Source organism: Myotis nattereri (assembly GCF_964212035.1).
Source record: "Myotis nattereri genome assembly, chromosome: 6".
NCBI lineage: Eukaryota > Metazoa > Chordata > Mammalia > Chiroptera > Vespertilionidae > Myotis > Myotis nattereri.
The window spans coordinates 21,998,901-22,018,873 of NC_138081.1; positions in this window are offsets into that span (position 1 = coordinate 21,998,901).

Below are 19,973 nucleotides of genomic sequence, written 5' to 3' on the forward strand. Positions count from 1 at the left end.
TAAGTTATTGGTATGCATGAGAAAGAAGGAAGGGAAGAGAAGGGAAAGGAAGAGAGAGGAAATTCACTGCAAATCATTAACAAATCTTCATTTCCAAAATTCTCTTAACCTTTCCAAATATTTTTACAGACAGAATTTCATTTTATTCTTAAAATGGTATGTGAATTACCAAAATATAGGTGTTGTTATCTTTAGAAGTAGATGGAAAGTTAGAAAATCGTGGATTTTTTATTTATATAGAACTTTCTTTGAATCAGGACTCAAACACTTAGTAATTTGGGACTTTCGACAATTTATTTAAGCTTCTTGGATTTTACTATTTTTTTTATTTGTAAAATGTGGAATAAAAATCCCTACCATATAGGATAAAATGAGATAAAGAAAGAAAAGTATCAGATAACATAGCAGGTGTTCAATGAATGCTAATTCTCTTACTTATCCAGGATCACCCAGCTGGGGTGTGGGACTGATTATACTTTAGGATTCTGCTTTTAAGCAGGCAAGTTGAGAGATATTAAGGTAGGAAGAATCCTTTAGTCACAGACTACAGAGTATTCAAGCAAGAAGAGATATTTCCCAACACCCAATGAAGGCTTTCTATTTTGAAGAGTGAGCATAAGAAATAGTTAATGCATGATTGTATTTTTAAACATAGCGTCACCCATATTCTTTGGTGGAACATATTACCTCGCCCCCTCAACATTTATGTTTTAGTTTTAAATATATATATATATTATATATTTTTATTGATTTTTTACAGAGAGGACGGGAGAGAGACAGAGAGTTAGAAACATCGATGAGAGAGAAACATTGATCAGCTGCCTCCTGCACATCTCCTACTGGGGATGTGCCCGCAACCCAGGCACATGCCCTTGACCGGAATCGAACTTGGCACCCCTCAGTCCGCAGGCCGATGCTCTATCCACTGAGCCAAACCGGTTTCAGCTATATATATATATATATTTTATTGATTTCAGAGAGGAAGGGAGAGGGAATGGAGAAAGAGAGAGAAACATCAATGATGAGAGAGAATCATTGATTGGCTGCCTCCTTCACACCTCCTATTGGGGATTGAGCCTGCACCCAGGCATGTGCCCTGACCAGAACTGAACCATGACCTGCTGGCTTATGGGTCAATGCTCAACCACTGAGCAACACTGGTCGGGCTTAACTATATTTTATTTTATTTTTAAACTAGTGGCCCAGTACAAGGATTCATGCACATTGAAAGGAAATTAATTAGAAGAAATATTTTAATATAGCTATTCACCCTTTCTCCATAATAGAAATGTCAACCAAATTCACTATTGACAACGACAGATCAAAACACACACGTGTGATTGGCGCCAGTGAGAGCTCTATATGTATCACGCATGCACGATCAACTTAGCCTTTATCATATATAGATAAACTTGCTTAATTAGACCTGCTTTCTGATTTAGCTAAACTTTTTCCAGTCCAGTAAAGCACCCCAACTTCTCTTTCAGGTAATTGTCAGCAACACAGCTGTACATATCAACAGAAAACAGACTATTATTGTAGATCATACAGGGAAAACAAAGGGTAAAATATTTAACTGCAGCAGTGTTTGACTATATTCTGTGCAGTGAGAAAATCTGAAGTCATTTTCAAGTCATTTCACCATTTCTTCTTTTTAGTCAGGTCAAGTTTCTAAACTTCTTAAATCTCCATTTTCCAGCTAATGAAAAGAAAATATGATTCTACCAAGTCTCCTTTCTACATACTCCAGGACTTCTATGAGGATCAAATGAGGTGAGGCATGGGAAAACACTTCACAGACATTTGGTTAAAGTGTAAAATGTTTGTACCTGGTTATAAAGCAAGTCATGTTCCTGGGCTGAAGAAACTCCAAGGAGGCTAGTTGCTAGGGAGAGGAAGTGGGGTGGTGCCATGTGATGTCATTACCTGGCACCCACAGCAACCCTTTCCAGGCTGGCTAGGCTGGGCTGGGCTATGGGCTGCATTATGCACTATGGGGTCTCAGTAGCATTGGCTGCAATTTGGTGGGCTGTCACTCTAGGGTGGTAGCGCAACCTGTGTCCCATTTGGGAGAAGCCGAGTGTTGCTTGGTGGGTGCCAGGTCCATGGTGGCATTTCTTTGTAAATGGCCAGTGTGCATCACGGCAGCTCCTGAGTTGAGCATCTGCCCCCTGGTGGTCAGTGCATGTCATAGCGACTGGTCGGACAGTCGGAGGGATACTTAGCATATTAGCCTTTTATATATATATAGATTCTTTATTGTTGAAAGTATTATATGTCTTTTTTCCCCCTATTGACCTTTTCCAGCTTAGCCTTAACTCTTTCTGAAAGTTCTATTGGGCAGGGCGGTGTTCTCCAGAAACTCCTTTGAGTGCCACAGCCCACGAGCAGGTCACTGCTACAGGGCATCAGAGCTCTTCAGTTCACGCTAGGAATCGCTTCAAGCAGACACAGAAAGGCAGTGCTAGGAAGACTCACAAATACTTTATTTTAAAATTCTTTTTTAACATTTCTCTCGAAAGATGAAAGAAGTTAAAAAAAAAAACATAAAGAAAACAACCCAAACAACAAACACTGAACAAGAAACCACAATGTTTTTGTTTTCCCAAGGGTTGTTTTCCACAGAGAGAAGCGCTTCATGAAACTATAAGCACCTTCCATGGCATGATTCAGAAAAGAGCTGTGACCTCTACTCTTCACCACAATCCCAGTGCTCTTCCCAGGTACCTCTCTAACTATTTGTGTGAGAGTTTTTAAAACTGTCCAGGACTGAGAACATGAACACTGGCCCCGTCCTGGAAGTTGCAGGCACTGTTCTCTGACAAAGGCTCCTCCTCACTGCCTGCTCAGGCACAAGATCCCAAATGTATTTGACCATGACCCACTTATGCCACTTGCCAGTGATTAATAAATAGACTTGGGAGGAACTTATTAAAATAAAGGAAATGACAACAACATAGCAATTATCCAGAAACAAAATGACAAAGCTAAATTCTAACAGTAAGACTGATTTTTTAAAATTATATTAAGGACTGTTGCAGTTGAACTCTATGTCTAGATTTCATTGATGATTTGCTGGTAACAAACTGTTCTTCTCCTAAACTTTGTGTCCTTGCCATGAACAGAGGAGTCATGTGATTAGCCACACAATCATTGGTAGTCAGATGGTTTAAGCAGGAGGCTGTATGCGGGACTTCATGAACTCTGGTTACATGTTACTTCAAGGTTTTGAATAGCAAATTTTAATGGCCCTTAATAGCTTACTTAATAAGTTACTAATTAGTCTTGAACTGTATATAAAAATTAAAATCTATGAAGTTGAAGTGTCAGCAAGAATTATTCAAGAATTTGAGTTTCAAAATTCAGATGACTTATCAGGACAACCATAGCAATGACACAGTGGGCCATAGATCACATTCAATAAAAATAACCATGTCAGTATTAATCTTGAATATGTACATTAGCAAGTGGCTATAGCAGGAGAGCAACAGACATTCTAACTTCTATCTTATTTGAACTTCTGTTGCCTGAAGCTAATGATTTGTTTAATTCAAGGTAGTTGTTTTCTCCATAAATGTACAATCAAGTTGGGAAAACCAGAATCTTTAAAAATACAATGCAATATAGAGTCTACAAGCGTTAGTATAGAACATGCCATACACATTTGTGAAGATAAATTAATATCTTTGAAGAGCCTAGAAAAAGAGCACAGGAGTTTTGGGAATCATATTAAAAAGAGGAGAGGTGGGGAAATCCGGGCAGTGTAGGGTCCGAGGAAAAACAAGAGTAGAGAATTTCCTCATCAGAAGCTAAGGACAATGAAAAAAGACCCTTCTGAGATTAAACGGTAGGGAATGGGAATTGAGGGTGAAGGGTGGGGAGGACAAAGCCAAATTGATGGAGGGTAAGAAAACAGCAGAGATGGTGGGATTGTAGACAACTGCATTCATGAGAAAAGCTAAACAGTGTGGATGAGATTAGAAAAAGTGACATATTTCACTAAGCCTTTTTATTGATGCTGTCCCCCCACATTGAACTTGACTTTCTCTAAATCCTTTTGTACATAATGAAGCAATGTTTTCTTACGTTAGAAAAGCATTTCCAAGTTTTCCCAGTCGTAAGATTCACTGGACACTTATTCAAAATATAGATTCCATTGATACATCTCAATATAGTTGAATTGGAATATTCTGTGACTAGACATGGAAATCTGTATTTTTATAAAAGAAACCCAGATACTTCTTCCCCACGGTTGGGAAACACAGTATGAATACATGACTTCATGTTATAAGGTTGTTTTTTCTGCTAATTAGTTCACATTTTATGTTTGTTTTTTTTACCCAAGAATTATATATTTCTTGTAGACATCAATTGTGCTTTATTTATGTTTTTATTCTATAGGGCAATGATAATGTCATTTTAAAATTAAAGTATATTCATCATATTTATTCATCATATTAATTTGTCTGTAATAGAGGTTTTATAGCATATTTCTGTCATTGGTTCCTTATAAATTCAGTGTCATAAGAACTATGTGGCTTCCTGACAGCTTTACATATTCTATGTGAAAATCTTCATATGAATTATGTGGGGGCCATTCTCAGAATGAACCAGAACAGGAGACCTTCAAAGTCAGAGGCTGAAACCATTTGCCAGTGAGTCAATCCCTGAATCTGCTTCAGGGAGAAAAAAATGCCAAGTTTGGGAGTGTGCTTTTCCCATGTTATCCACATGCACCTACTATATTGACCAATTGCCTCAGGCAAGTATTCAATCATGCAGTCCTTTTCCTATTGTTTTTGTGTGTTTGTTCAGGTAGAGAAAAGCATTATTATTAGCACACATCACCTTGGAGAAAATTTAGAATGCTCTGTGATTGTTTCAGTTTTCATTCACTCAGCACATATTTGTGGAGCAACTAGTTTGTTCCGGGCATATTTCTGGGCACTAGGGCTACAGCGGGAGCAAAAGAGAAAACTTGCTTGGAATGAATTAAAGAGACAAAGTACTTGTTCTATTGGGGCTCACATTCTACTGGGTGAGGTAGACAATAGATAACCAAATATACAGTGCACTGAAGGAATAAAAAGCAAGGTAGGGAGGCAGAGTGAGCATGCAGGGTTATTTCAGAGGAGTAGGTCAGGGATAGCCTCTGCAAGCAGATCCTGAGTGAGTGGGTTTGACAGCCATGAGGAATCCTGGGGAAGAGTAACCTGACAGAATCCATAGAAGTACAGTAGCTCCTCCCTTAACATTGTGGATAAGTTCTTATGGAAACTGTGACTTTAAATGAAACTATGTATAAAGAAATCATAGGCTTTTCCCATAGGCTAGTTGATGTAAACAAAAGTTAAGTGTCTATGGTATATTTCCGGACATGAAAACATTGCAAAACTTCTAAAGAAAGAACCCAAACACTTCCAATATTAAGCATTTAAATAATTGTGAGCTCTACATCTATTTAAGAAAAATAAAAACCACTAGGATCAGTATTTTCCCACCTGCTTATTCCAGTTTAGGGTCATGGGTGACCAGAGCCTGTCCTGCAGCTGAGGGTCCCAGGAGGGACCCCATCCTGGATAGGACACCCTTCCATGACAGGGACACACACACACACACACACACACACACACACACACACACCACACTCAGACTGGGACAATATAGACACCCAGTTTCATCTCATGAGCACCCATATCTTTGGGATGTGGGAGGAAACTGGAGTCACCAGAGGAAAACCACGCAAACATGGGGAGGAAGTGCAAACTCACACAGACAGTGGTCCTGGCCAGGAATCATTTTTTTTCTTCCTCATTGCCGTTATAAGGAAACAATATTGAACAAAATGATGTTATTCAAGGACTGGCTGTATAAATGAACTGGGCCAGGCGTGTGTTAGGCCTGGACAGCAGTGAGCAGTGTGGAGACAGGAGGGGGATAATGCCAGAAAGGCAATGGGTTGGGAAGAAAATACTAGGGATTTAAAAATAACAGATAAACTTTATATGGCAATTACTGTATTCCAAGTACTATTTGAAGAATTTTCTAGATATTAACTTATTTAATACCTGTAATGAAATAAGTTATTCTATGAATGTGTGCTACTGTTATCCTGATTTTAATGAGGTGACAGAGAGAAGTTCATTTACTTGCTAAAGGATACACAGTTAAGTGTACACAGCCAGTAAATGCTACAATTGCTGTACTCTTAACTATTCTTATGGCCTTGAAACAGACTGTATCTTATTTATCCTACATTCCCCACCATATCTCTGCTTATAGAAATAAATTAGACATAATATATGTAAAGAAATAAGACACCTAGATGTTGTTTATGAACTCTCATCCTCCTGAGCACCCCTCACTCTTCCCAGAAAGGATTGGGGAGATCAAGGAAATTGGATTTTTGTGTTGTGTCCCAAGATCAAGTTTCAGGCTAGGCTATGGAAATGTTATTTTCTTTCATTTTCCCACTTGCTTTCTATTTGATTATTGATCTAGGGTCCATGACCTAGGTGCTCTACAGACAGAATTTATGTATTGATTTAGCCTAAAAGACATGTAGCTTCAGCACATTGTTTCTGAGAGGGGGTTGTTATGGTAAACCAGGCATGCAGGCTTCACCTACAGCCATTCCTTTGATCCCTTTTGGACTGATCCATGCTCCTGTCAGTCATTGCTGTCAGTGCACATGGCAGATAGCATTTAGAGAAGCATCTATAAGGTCAGCTGCAATGAGCCTCTTATTCCATTAGGTTCCACACTTTATATTTTTAGGGAGAAATCAGAGCTTATTATGTGTGTGCATGTGCGTGTGAGTGTGTGTTTCTTATTTATTTGAATGTTGCTTAGAAAGAATCTGTCTGAAGCTTTTTCTTTGATGATAACTAGAATCCACTCCTTGGAATGAAAATCTGAGAAAGTTATTAAGAGGATTGGAGAGCACAGATTGGAAAAGGGTAGAGATGGTGACAAAGATCACACATTCTTCTATGACACATTTTACCAAGAAGACAGAGGAAAGAACTTTGAAAGTCAAGGGTCAAAAAAGTCTGGAGGTAGAAAATAGAATAAAGGAGGGACATTTCTTTGTTCCTTAGTACTTATTGGGTGGCAGGGAAAGAAGTGGAATTGAAATTGGGAGATTTGACTTCTTGTCCTAATATTTTTCCCGACCTATTGTATGATCTTAGACAACTAAGTTACGTGTGTGGGCTCACCACAGCTATGACCATAGGCACATTACCTCATGTTTCTATGTCTCAGTTTCCTCATGTGTAAAAATGGTAAAAATAATAGCATCTACCTCAGATACTATTCTAATAGTGTCTTTATAATCCTAATAGCATAGGGTTGTTGGAAGAATTAACTAGCCAATACATGTCAAATCTTAGCATAGAGTCTGATAAAGAGTAAACACTCAATAAACACTAGTTATTATTGTTATTATTTTTATTATTACTAATTTCTGTCTTCTCCTCAACTCACATCTCAAAGTATTTTCTATCCATCATTCAAGGCTCAATCCAAATACCAACTCATTTGGGAAAACATTTTTGATTCTTTCACATGGAAGTGATCTCTTTTTTAAAAAAATGTCCTCAATATTTATTTGTATCTCTTTTATGAAACAATTGTTTTCTCCCTAGCATTATAGTTAAGTTCTTGTTGTGACCTTCTGTGGGACATTAAAGACGATCACAAGGTCCTTGACACTCTTCCCATTGAAGCCCCAAAGAGACTTGTATTCCCTTTCTTTGAAACCACTGGGCTCAGTGACTGCCTGAGCCACAGAATATGTTGGAAGTGATCCATAATCCTGTGACAGGTTTTAGATTTGGGCCTTAGGAGACTGGTAGATTCTTATCTCTGGAACACTTGTTCTGGGAAGCCAAACTCCATGTCGAAGGTCGTATCTTGTGTCCACAATGCTGGAGAGAGTACATAGACTCTGGTGTGACAGTCCTAGCTGAGCCCTGCCTTCCAGCCATCCCTTCACAAACTCCAGATATGTAGACACTCTGGCCCAACCACCAGCTAAATACCACCGAGAGACCTCTATCAACACCACACAGAACTAAGAATTGCCCAGCTGAGCCCTGTCTGAATTCATAAGCACCAAAATTGTGAAATATAAGAAAATGGTTATTGTTTTAAGCAACTATATTTTGGGGGGTTTTGTTATGCAGCTATGATTAACCATAACACTTTTCTCCTGGGGCTGTGAGTTTTTTAATGTCAAAAACTTTGTATATTTACTTTTATATAGTTACAGTAACCACCACTATGCCCAGGTACTTAAACAGGGCAGGATTTTTTTTCTAGAAGTTTCTTCAATTGCTCAAGTGTGTTTTTCTAAGAAAGGGGTTTTCAACCTTAGCTACACATTAGAAGCAGAGAGATTGTGAAATCCTAGTGTAGGACACAGACATCTGTGAAATAGAGTTATTCCTTTATAAAATGGGAAAAAAGCAGAGCAAAAACAAATGCTTCTTTATGTCAGAGAGATAAATGAATAGATGGATTAAGCATTTACACTTGATCTCATGGAGGTATGGAACATTAGTGATTAGTGAAGACTCATTTCATTATGAACTGTATTGTAGTTCCCTTAATTTGAGGAGAAGATGGAGGCTGCATTTCAATCTAGTAGATATACCAGTAAATCCATTATCTGTAGATGTTTATAAAACACTACTATTCACTTCACCCTATTCTGAGTGGAAATGGATGCTAGAGAAAATGTCTGAGATACTTATCCTGTTCTCAAGACAGTTATATTTTTGTCTTATAAATTATGGTAAGGATATAGAACTAACATACATGATTCAGTAAAAGTGATACTTGCTAGAATATGTTTGTTTTGCTAAATTATGTGGTGGAAAGTATTGGTGGAGTTTGGAGGAAGGGAGATAAATGAAAGATAAAACGGTCAAAGAAGTAAATGATAGGCATAATTTGGCCAAGGAAAGGGAATGCCAGTCAAAAAGACAAAACACAGAGATAAAATGAGCTTGGTGTGTTTCTCTGTTTGAGCATGTTGGGGAGGAGGAGGAAATGAGGATCGGAAGGTTTTATGGGAGAAACTATGAAAAAGATCTCAAAATTTTTCAAGTCTTTAAAAAATTTACAATTCTATGATTCAGAGCAACACATAAACCATTTAATTCCTGGTTATTTAAGCAAAGGTAACACTTTGCACGGGCAAACTATCTTAACAGTTTTCAACTTCCTCTGCTCAAACCTTGACCTTTTCTCCCAAGGAGATGAGTCTCCCACCTCTGTCCGGGCCTAACCAAGGGACAGATACAGAAAGTAATTTTCTTATCTGGATAATTAGTTATCAGTCTATCAGAATATCTAAATGTAGAGCAAGCAAACAGCATTCCCAAGACTCTGGGATCTTGAACACAGGATGATAACCTAGGTGTCCAGCATGTAGGAAGGGGAAGGATTCCTGTCCCTGTGCAATCTCCCAGATACTAAGGGGAGAATTGGGAATCTGTTCCTCTTTAAATGCATATTCCTCAAACCCCACTTTTCTGTGGCTCTTTTTTTTTAATTAAAGAGCAATTGAGCTTCATACATCAATTATCTAACTGCTGTTAACCCCAGTATAAGTTTTTTAATCATACCTGTAAGTACCTTTATGTATGTGCATTTGCTTGTGTTTATGTGTGGTTTGCTGAAGGTAGAGCAGAACAGAGAGGAGCTCTCCCTCTGTGGAGCTTGCATTCTATCAGAGGAATAAGATATTTAGCAATGACATGTTTACTTATATATTGGATACATTCTTTAGAAGGATATACAGTTTTAACAAATTTTTCCAAAATGAAGAGAATTATCTGTTCACACCTACCCTAGAATCTTAGTCCTATACATGAGAGTTAATTTGTAAAAATAAATAAATGGGTGTTCTGATGTCATGCCTAAATCTCATAAACAGGCATGTGAACTGGTCTTTAAAGAGGAAACTGCTCACTGTGCAGACAGAGGTAACGGGTGATGACAATAACCAGGCTCCTTGGGGCCTTTTGGTAAGTGATCATTGAAAGGGCGAGGACTATGCCCTCCATCTTGCCCCAGGGTAAGGGCTACGCCCTCCGTCTTACCTTGGATCCTCCATTTTTGGGCAGCCATGTGCTCAGCAAGGCTTCTTCCCGGAAGCCCAAGCCTCTGCTAGCCACACCCAGGACTTCTTTAAACTAACCAATGACAATCAAGGGAAGTGCGAGCCATAGATATGACCACATCCTGTGTAACAAGACACCAACTTGCGCCTGGCCAATCGGCAGGGCCCACAGTCCTTTCTCCTCCCCTTACTCCAACCCCCTATAAAACTCCTCTTCCCACAGGGCTAGCTCTCTCTCTGCCACTTGCTGCTGCGTCAGTAAGGAGGGTAGGGGAGCCAAGCCCGGGCTTGAATAAAGACTCTTATGCTTTTGTGTCGGACATGGCTGGCTCCCTGGTGTGGTTTCTTGGGGATCCTGAAATCTGGGCATAACAATCATGTCATCTTCCTTGGGGACCAACTTCCATGTTGTGACAGGCAGGTTAATGAGCCCTTCACCTGCTGGTAACTATCGGCGCTTAATAAGGATAAAACAGAGCTAAAGCGCTTTCAGAAAGTGCCATCAGAAAGGGTTAAAACAGAAAAGTTTCTAGTCAAATAAATTAATTAAAATTTTTAATCAACCAAAAAAAGCAATTTGGCTTGTTTTGGTTCCATTTGGCTGAATCACTTTAAGGTGTTGGTCCTCTGGAGAATGTGGGTGGTAACTGAATAATTACAGGATCAAGGAAAGATGAACATTTATTTAGAATTAAAATTTAATAAATTTTTAAAGCCATACTTTTAATATAAAGAATTTGGAGGGTTTTACACATATGATTCTTTGCCTATGAAATGAATACTCTGTTGACCTCAGGGTATTTGTTAAAATGACCAGGAATGATTCATCATTCAAGCTCTAGTTTCGAACATAGCCATGACTATCATCGCTAAAAACAATAAAGCCTTGCCTTCCTTTATAACAGTATTATTTTATATCTTTACAGAGGCAATGCAGCCATTTGAGGAAAGTCTTTCATAAAATGACATCTAATAAATGGCAGAACTGGGGTTTGGGTGTACTGATGCCAGATCCCATTCTTTTCTCCATTTTACTGCAACTAATTCTAACTCATCGGCAGCTGAGAGGGTGCCATAAATCTGACTATGTTTGTCCCTGCACTAGGGGATGGCCTACTCCCAAATTTGAGGCCATTTCATATTTTCTGACTCCAATCCATTTTCTTATTCCCTTAGTGGGTTTTAATATTTGGATTGGACATGGCTCCCTCTCCTTCCTTTGGCTTCTCAAGGACAGAAAAGAGGGAAGAAGCTTCCCTGCTGTGTCAGTGGTGAGGACCCTTATCACCACGCCTTCATCTTAATCTTAGAATTTAGGAGCACAAATGGGAAACTTTCACAAGTTCACTTTGTGACATTTCTTCCTTTCAGGGATATAATTTTAAAAATGCCCCAGCCAATTAATTAATTTTTTTTTAAGTAGCAGAAAATTCCCTTCTGGACTTACATTCCATGTGCTGAATTTGAGCCCGGAGCCCTGAGTTTTACTGCAGGAAATAAGGAGCTATAGTGAAAATGCTGACACAACCTCTACCATAGAGGTGCTAGCAGGCGCAGCTATAATAAATAATGTGGGAAATATGTTACATTTCAAGGCAATTACATGTTCAGCCATCTTTAGGATAGCTGGCCCATGAAGAGTAGGGATTAGGTTTCTGTGACAAGTGTAAAAGACCCATGACTCATGAATGCCGCAAGGTAAGAATGAATTATAAGAGCTGAATGAGAGCCACGTAATTACCTATCATAGGTAAAAAAATATTCTGTTTATTTGCAGGAGAGAAAGATGGTAAAACCCAGCCAGGGCATTTCTGCCAGCTTGGGATTTGACCCACAAGGCTGGAGGTACTGAATGTTGGGCAATGCTCTATGAACTCAGTGAGCACTGCCATATGCACAAAGAAGCTGAGTTTTATTCTTGACCTTTCCTTCATCTAAATATATGTTCAGTGGACAGTAAAGTGATGACTTATGTTCCCAGAAGGATGAGGCTGTCTGTGCGCCTGCAGATAGTAAAGTGGCCAGGGGAACAGCCCAGTGCTGCTCAGGCTGTATTCTCCATGGCATGCCCTGTCTTGTCTCTTGATTGCTACATTCATTCCTTTTTCTTTAGCTGAGCATAAGACAGTGGCTATTCAGGTGCCTCTTCCCAGGGGCTATTCACCTGTAGGTACGGGAAGTTTGCTTTCATTTCTCTTCCTCCTTAAGTGCCTTAAACAAATCTGGGGGTAATGAATTAGGCTGTGTGAGTTGCAGATTCTCCTCTCCTGTGTCTGGCTTAGGTCCCCCCATAACAGTTTCTAATTCCCCAAACATGGTGCTTGTACTTGGTGCACTGTGTTTCCACAGCCTGTTGACCAAATGCATCCTTCTCTAGATTGTAAGCTACCTGAGGAGAGAAAATGCATCTGTCTTATTTGGCATTGTAGCCTGGCACATGGTGGATGCTCTGTAAACAAATTAATCAAATAAAGAAATGCAGTCACTCCTCATGGGTTAAGACATTTCATATGTCCATTTATTCCACAAACAATGTTTTGTTGATCCTATGTGCAGGCTTTTGTTTAGTCATTTTGGTATAGGTGAATCACACATCTTGCCCTAGAGGGGCACTAATTTTAGTAGGGAGCTTAACCAAGTGAATAATCACAAGTCTAACAATGACTATATTAAACAGTGGCATGGACCAGATAGAAAGTTAGCAAGAAGGAGGAGTGACCAGTTCAGCATATATCACTTATTAACTAGACACTGATAATATTTGGTCTTGTATTATTAGTTATCAATATGTTTATTCACCCGTAGGTATAGGAAGTTTGTTCTATTACCCCAAATAATCACCAACCATATCTTCTACATCTTTATAACATCTTGAATACCTAGCATAGAGCTTGCTACAGCTATTAGTAGATAGTTACTTAATAGGATGTTATGATGGGAGTAGAAAGACTGGAATATGACTTAAGTTAAATTCCTTAGGCTTGAATATTAATCTTCTACATACTGGCCTATGACCTTGAGGTCATGTTACACCTTGGTTAAACATTAGTTTCTTTTCTATAAATTCTATGTATCCTACAGTTTTATTTTGAGAATTAACAAATCATAATTAACCAGATTTTTTTTTTTTACTTTTTAATGTTTTTTTTTTTTTTATTGCTTAAAGTATTACAAAGGGTATTACATATGTGTCCATTTTATCCCCCCGCCCTAGACAGTCCCCCAGCCTCCCCTATCCCCCAGTGTCTTATGTCCATTGGTTATGCTTATATGCATGCATACAAGTCCTTTGGTTGATCTCTTACCCCCCTACCTCCTGCCACCCAACCCTCCCTGGCCTTCCCGCTGCAGTTTGACAATCTGTTTGAGGCAGCTCTGCCTCTGTATCTATTATTGTTCAAAAGTTTATAATGGTCTCTATTATCCATGAATGAGTGAGATCATGTGGTATTTTTCCTTCATTGACTGGCTTATTTCACTTAGCATAATGCTCTCCAGTTCCATCCATGGCGTTGCAAATGGTAAGAGTTCCTTCCTTTTTAGAGCAGCATAGTATTCCATCGTGTAGATGTACCACAGTTTTCTAATCCATTCATCTACTGATGGACACTTAGGCTGTTTCCAGATCTTAGCTATGGTGAATTGTGCTGCTATGAACATAGGGGTGCATATATCTTTTCTGATTGGTGTTTCTGGTTTCTTGGGATATATTCCTAGAAGTGGGATCACAGGGTCAAATGGGAGTTCCATTTTCAGTTTTTTAAGGAAACTCCATACTGTCTTCCATAGTGGCTGCACCAGTCTGCATTCCCACCAGCAGTGCACAAGTGTTCCTTTTTCTCCACATCCTCTCCAGCACTTGTCGTTTGCTGATTTGTTGATGATAGCCAGTCTGACAGGTGTGAGATGGTACCTCATTGTTGTTTTGATTTGCATCTCTCGGATGATTAGTGACTTTGAGCATGTTTTCATATGTCTCTTGGCTTTCTGAATGTCCTCTTTTGAAAGGTGTCTATTTAGGTCCTTTGCCCATTTTTTGATTGGATTGTTTATCTTCCTTTTGTTAAGTTGTATGAGTTCCCTATAGATTTTGGAGATTAGGCCCTTATCAGATATGACATTGGCAAATATGTTTTCCCACACAGTGGGTTTTCTCGTTGTTTTGTTGATGGTTTCTTTTGCTGTGCAGAAGCTTTTTATTTTGATGTAGTCCCATTTGTTCATTTTCTCTTTAGTTTCAAGTGCCCTAGGAGCTGTATCAGTGAAGAAATTGCTTCGGCATATGTCTGAGATTTTGTTGCCTTTGGATTCTTCTAGAATTTTTATGGTTTCCTGTCGTACATTTAAGTCCTTTATCCATTTTGAGTTTATTTTTGTGTATGGTGTAAGTTGGTGGTCTAGTTTCATTTTCTTGCATATATCTGTCCAATTTTCCCAACACCATTTATTGAAGAGACTATCTTGGCTCCATTGTATGTTCTTGCCTCCTTTGTCAAATATTAATTGAGCATATTGGTTCGGGCTGATTTCTGGGCTCTCTATTCTATTCCATTGATCTATATGCCTATTCTTGTGCCAGTACCAGGCAGTTTTGAGAACAGTGGCTTTGTAATACAACTTGATATCTGGTATTGAGATCCCACCTACTTTGTTCTTTTTCAGGATTGCTGCAGCTATTCGGGGTCTTTTTTTATTCCAGATGAATTTTTGGAGAGTTCGTTCTAGATCTCTGAAGTATGCCGTTGGTATTTTAATGGGAAGTGCGTTGAATTTATAGATTGCTTTGGGTAGTATGGACATTTTAATGATGTTGATTCTACCAATCCATGAACACGGTATGTTCTTCCATCTGTTTATGTCTTCCTCTATATCTTTTTTCAACGTCCTGTAGTTTTCTGAGTAGAGGTCTTTTACCTCTCTAGTTAAGATTATTCCTAGGTAGCTTAGTTTTTTTGGTGCGATGGTAAACGGGATTGTTTTTATAATCTCTCTTTCTGAAAGTTCACTATTGGTGTATAGAAATGCCTCAGATTTCTTGGGGTTAATTTTGTATCCTGCTACATTGCCAAATTCATGTATTAAGTCTAGTAGCTTTTTGATGGAGTCTCTAGGGTTTTGTATGTATAATATCATGTCGTCTGCAAATAAGGACAGTTTTACTTCCTCTTTTCCAATTTGGATGCCTTTTATTTCTTCTTCTTGCCGAATTGCAATGGCTAACACTTCCAGTACTATGTTGAACAGGAGTGGTGAGAGGGAGCATCCCTGTCTTGTTCCTTATAATTAACCAGATTTTATGTGCTTAGTAAGTGTTTCCTTTTTTGCTCTAAATAAATATTTGTCAGTTTATTGATGGTCATGAGATAAATTACATGTTGCACTAAAAATATAGACAGTTGGAAGTTGTGGATGTGGTGATTTTCTTGAGATGGCTTAGTGTTCAGGGCATTTAGCTGTTTGATGGTACTCAGTTTAGGATGCATTGCGTAATGGAGTAACGTTTAGTTTCAGTGCTGGTAGGATTATGTGGGTAAGTCTCTTCATATCACTGTGTCTCCATCAGTTCACCTGTAATTATTTATCACAGCGGTTCTCAACCTGTGGATCGCGACCCCTTTGGGGGTCGAACGACCCTTTCAAAGAGGTCACCTACGACCATCGGAAAACACATATAAAATTACATATTGTTTACAGTAGCAAAATTACAGTTATGAAGTAGCAACGAAAATAATTTTATGGTTGGGGGTCACCACAACATGAGGATCTATATTAAAGGGTCGTGGCATTAGGAAGGTTAAGAACCACTGATTTATCAGAACTCTCCATTCAACTCATAACTGGAAGAGCTACTAAAAGAGGCAGAAGAGCAGTAATAGTGAGAAGTAATTACCACCATTCATCACTTTACTTCCCTCATTTTGTTCTCCACATGTGGGGAAGTACAGATCATGTTAAGGCAAAGGAGAGAGAGATCTTATTTTATTGACCAAATTCTTTAAAATTTTTGATAGGATCTCAGTGGTGGTTTCCATATTCCTGATAGAAGGACTAGTGGGAACTGTGCATTGTGTGTGTGTGTGTGTGTGTGTGCGCGCGCGCAAATGTAACTGACAGTAGCCAGACCACAAGGGGAAAATAGGAAGGTCCTGAGACCTTAACAGCAAATGATTTGCTTTGCTTATCACCTGGGTCACACAGTTCCTGGGACTTTTACATTCTGGACAATGTAGGCTGAAGCTAAACTGGCCGATCCCTGTTGAGGGCCATTTATTCATTTTAAACTTGTTCACTCAGGGAAAGAATAAGAAAGAGAAAACCTCGGGAACCCAGATTTATATTTTTATATTATAATTTTTAACATGGCTGAGTGTGGTATCCCACTTAGACAATCATTTGGTTAAATAATTGACAGGTATGTAGTTGCTTTGACTCAGAGATTTCCTGACGTGTACCACTTTTGATAACAGAGAACCTAGTGAATTAAATTATTTGAAACTGTCCTCTGCTGTCGGAGGTATGAGTAGATACCTTTATAAATACTGTATTTAATTTTTGGCTTAATAAAAAATGTGCAAGTGAGCCACAGTATCTCAGAGAGGTTCTCTTTAAATATTTGCAAGACTGTATTAAGTAACATATTAAAGTACATGCATTATTGCTTATGTATACATTTTTCATTCCCCGACAAAGCCATGATTATTCAGGAGGTTTAAAATAACATGCACTAATTTATTATCACTGGTTGTAAAGACTTTAGAAGGGTGCACTGAACATTATGTTAGCATTGATGTGTCAATCTTTCAGTTAAAGGATGGCACGTCTGAATCCCAGAACAGCCTTAATTAACAGAAAATAATTAGCATCATTTCCCCAGCAGAGAATATGAGGGATTTTTTTTTTCCAACAGAATCCATTGATTGATAATTAAGGAGGAGTTAGTTGTAATAAAACTCCCAGTATTGCAATTTCTAATTGGCCTTTCAGGACATTTTACAGTTACAGTTACTTTGTTCCAGGCGTTTTCTGCCTTTTGAAGAGTTTTAATAAGAATCTTTCCTCTCCAAAGCTGAGGCTCTGCAGGTGACAGAGGAAAAGGACGTGGTGACACACAGGAGCACATGGTGCCAGGTGGGCTGAGTGGCGGCTGGAAAGGTGTTCCTTCTCTTTTAAGTTTTTGTGGGCACCATCTTTCCCTCCTTCAGGCTGACCTTGTTCCTGGGACATGCAAAGTCGGCCTGAGGGTCTGTCTCTGCAGGAAGTGCTCTGCAGCCTGGGACCCTTTCCTCCCTCGATCTGATGCCCAGGTCTCTGAGCATCTCTTCTTTAAGCGCTTAAACAGATGCAGGCTTGGTAAAACCTCCAGCCCAACACCTCCTTTTTGTTAATTTCCTCTTTCTATGTCTGCCCTTTTGTATGCAAAACACAAAGAGGAACAACTTTGATATGCATGTTGTAGATAAATTGGAAACTATAGAAAATTAAAGAAGAAAATAAAAATACATTCTACTGAATACACTTTAATATAACCACTATAATTTTGGAGTGTTTCCTTCTGGTCATTTTTCTATGCATTTTTTTACATAATTGAGTTCACGTAAGTTGTTTTGAAACATGCATTTCTAAAAATTTAGTTTTCTTATCCTCAAAACCTGCAAATGCGTGCTGACTTTTTGACTGAACTGAAGTAGATGTTTGCTGTTATGATTTGCTCTTTGATGACTCATTTTACTGAGTGTAAGAATACTGCTTTCCTTTCATACAATATTTTTATATTTGTTTGTCTTCATTTGAGATGTAACAATAAAATTTGTCCTTACTTTTTTATTAGTATAACATGTAATTTAGAAAAATAAATTAAGCAAATTAGATAAATAACTTGTAGGAAGAAGTATGATATTAATTTCATAATAAAAATTGGTAAATATTTGTTATTTGTTTTAACTAAAAGCAGTTATGTGATGTAATGCAAAAAATGTATAAGCCATGGATCATTTTACTGACTTTTAAAAAGATAATAATCCTCTCATAGAAAGTAGCCCAAAAGAAATTTAAAAAATAAACTTTTGATAGACTATTTGAAGACATAGCCATTCATAAATATTCCCATCATTTGAAAAAAAAAGATGTTCAATTTAAAGGAAACAAGAAGAAAATAGGAATTGTAAAACCGGAATAAAAATTTGTTAAACAAATAAATGTAATAAAAATATGCACTTAAAATATTTGGTTATATTTACATTTCATTCTGTAAATGTTAACAAACCAATGGGAATTATAAATAAATTAGAAGATTTCTGTATAATGGACTACAAGAATATAATAGATACTGGGAAATCCATATATATAAAAGGCTAAGTGACCAACCATACATCCATCCAACTGACCGACCGACCGACCAGCTGTACATATAACGCACACTGGCAATTTAAAAATAAACATTGACTCACATATGCACGATACATATAAAGCTCTTGCTGGTGCCAATCACACGTGTGTGTTTCAGTGTCATTGTCAATTGTGAATTTGGTTGACACTTCTATTATAGAGAAAGGACGAATAGTGATATTAAAATATTTCTTCTAATTAATTTCCTTTCAATATGCACGAGTCAGTGCACCAGGCCACTAGTGTTAAATGAAAATAAATTGGAAGATTTCTGTATAATGGACTACACAAATACAATTGGTAGTCAATATTTTCATTTGACTAATTTTGTAAGAAAGTAGAGTTCAATAGACTATTGGGTGGGCAAACTTTTTGACTCGAGGGCCACAATGGGTTCTTAAACTGGACTGGAGGGCCGGAACAAAAGCATGGATGGAGTGCTTGTGTGAACTAATATAAATTCAAAGTAAACATCATTACATAAAAGGGAACAGTCTTTTTTTTTTATTATTCATTTTTTTTGTTTTTGTTTTTTTTGTTTTTGTTTATTCATTTCAAACAGGCCGGATCCGGCCCGCGGGCCATAGTTTGCCCACGGCTGGCTTAAGACACAAAATGTCACTAAAAATTTAAAAATTTCCACTAAATTAAAGATGTATATTTCTATTAAGTCACATTCACTTCTCTCAATTCCTCTCACATGAGTATTGAGGTCTCTTTTCTTCCACACATAATAAATAGTTGACTGCATCTGTGAAAGTACACAAAGTAGGTCAGGGGGACATGGTTTGATTTGGGGGAGTTTTGGGGGACTGGTATTAGCCACTGCCCTCCAAAGTCATCGAGATATGTCAGTAATCTCCCTTTTATAATACTAGCTTTGGATTGCACGGTTTCTGCTGATCTACAGGATGAATTACAAAAATATATCCTTATGTAATATAATGAATTTACTGATCATAATTAAATATCAACCAATTTCATTTTAGAGAGGACACCAATCCTCAAATATTAGATCATTATAAAGTCATTTATATTTACTTATATTTTGTGGGCCTCAGCTAACTCCCTATCTTAATTGTCTAGAGTTTTTCTAAATTAAAACTTGAGTTGATTTAGCCATTAAGATTAAGGAGAAATAAATGATTTTTAAAGTACAAAATAAATTATAAAGTTCCTCTATTATAACATTGGTATATAATAATATCACATTTAAGATATTCTTTAAAAATACTTGTACAATGTGTAAATACACACACGGGCAACCCATAACAAAACTCTAGTCAGTGTTCCATGATGTAAGTACAAGCCACCCAATGAAAGTTGGCCAATTTATACAACCCTTGTATCAAGATTGAAAAATTATTATATTGTAACCTTTTTTTAGCCATGAATGATAGACACTACCATCTTGAATTCTGAATTATCTACAACATGTGTTGTTTATTCTCCTGTG